At 39.3% G+C, this 1,962-nt stretch overlaps 1 pseudogene; it reads right to left on the bottom strand.

Moving 5' to 3' along the window:
• Nucleotides 1–1,071: 1,071 nt before the first annotated feature.
• On the bottom strand, nt 1,072–1,190 carry LOC112471792 (annotated as a pseudogene).
• Nucleotides 1,191–1,962: the final 772 nt, after the last annotated feature.

Here is a 1,962-nt window from a genome sequence, read left to right as displayed (position 1 = left end):
TAATAATAATACAGATGTGATTCATTATTCATTTAAATATCTTGAAATAGGGGAACTACCTTGGATTATCTCATTGGGCCTAATGTATCACAAGTGTACTTAACAGAGGAAGACAGAGGGAAATTTGACCAAGACAGAAGAGAAGAAGGCAGTGGGACCTTGGAGGCAGAGATGAGAATGATGCAACAACAATCCGAAGAATTATGACAGCCACCAGAAGCTGGAAGAGGCAAGGAGTAGATTCTCTCCTAGAGTCTGGAAAAAGTATAGCCCTGCTGACACCTTGATTTCAGTCCAGCAAAATGAAGTTCAGACTTCTGGCCTCCAGAGATGTGAGAGTATAAATTTCTTTAGTTTGATGCCACAAACATTTTGATAATTTGTTACAGCAGCCACTGGAAATTATGGGTGATTATAGAAGATTATATAGATTATGTTAAAGATTTTTTTAGTTAAAAGATGCATGCATTCATTCATCCATTCATTAAACCAACTGACAAATATTTGAGGCAATTATAGAAAAGTAATTAAAAGCACAGACTTTTGGCTCAATTCAACTTGGGTGTGAATTCCAACTCTGCCACCCAAGGATTCTGTGACCTTGATCAGGTTGCTTACCTCTCTGAGCCTCAGTCTTCACATGTGCACAATGGTGATGAAAACAGTATTTACCTCAAGGGGAGATTGTGTAAGTTAAATGGTACAATGCCTATAAAAGAGTATTGTGCTGGGCACAAGGTCATTGCCCTGTTCCTGTCCTAAAAGAGCTCTGTCATTCTGATATGAGCAATTTTGAGAAATCAGGGCTGTGCGAGAAAAGCCCAGAAGGTACTGAGAACCCACTGGGGGTACTGGTAGTGGACATAAAAGAAACTTCCTCGAGAAAGTAACTTCTGAGGCCCTGAGGAACACAACAAGCCCTTATTACATAGATATTCTTTTTAATAGTAGTGCTGTAAATATTAGTATTAAAGGGTATAACATATTTCTGGTTATTGGGTGTTGTACAAAAAAGCACATACCAAAAAACAATTTTTAAAAACAGATATTTTTTGTTTTTATTTTTTTTAATGCCTACAGTACCTGGTATTCTTAGGTGGTCTCCCATCCAAGTACTAACCAGGCCTGACCCTGCTTAGCTTGCGACATCAGACGAGATTGGGCATGTTCAGGGTGGCATGGCTATAAACCTAAAAGCAACAAATGAACAGGACAAACAGAGACTCATGATCATGGACTATAGTGGTTACCAGAGGGTAGAGAGTGGGGGAGGAGGGGAGAGGTAGATGGGGTAAAAGAGGTCAAATATAGGGGGGTAGGGGTAGGGTAAAGTGGGTAAAGGGGATCAAATATATGGTAGCTAAAGGAAACTGGACTTTGGGTGGTAAACACACAATAGAATATACAGATGTCAAATTATAATGTACACCTGAAAATTATATAATCGTATTAACCAATGTTATCCCAATAAACTTAATACAAGAAAAAACAGAGTTTGTAATTTTTAACTTACTGGAAAGGTCATAGGAAGTCCTAGGAAAGATCTCATATCTGAGAAAGCTGGAGATTGATGGAACAGATTTGAGATGGTGGCCTGCTTCAGATATTCAATTTTTTAAAAAAAACTACACAACAAATGCCTAGCAAAGGGTAGGAAATAGGAGGCTGGTGGAAAAGGGAACATCTGAGCATATGCCCTGATGGGTCTATGGAAATTGGAGTGGATAATTCTGCAAGAGGGAAACCTTGCTTCAAGCAGGAAAATCATCATCTCCACCCATAATGAGAAGACATTCTTGTCCCTGGAGCCTGGATAATAGACCCAACTCCACCGCACTTGCTCTGCCCACTTCCTGACATCCAATTGGCCAGATCGAGTTCATTAAATCTTCTGATCGTTTGAAGGTCTTGTGCAGTTGAATTATGAGATTTCATCTCATCAATAAGTGATCCTTTCACACC

This window comes from Pteropus alecto, unplaced genomic scaffold (assembly GCF_000325575.1).
Source record: "Pteropus alecto unplaced genomic scaffold, ASM32557v1 scaffold669, whole genome shotgun sequence".
Lineage (NCBI taxonomy): Eukaryota > Metazoa > Chordata > Mammalia > Chiroptera > Pteropodidae > Pteropus > Pteropus alecto.
The sequence above is the reverse complement of the archived record's forward strand: the minus strand, read 5'-3'. Positions and strand labels throughout refer to the sequence as shown.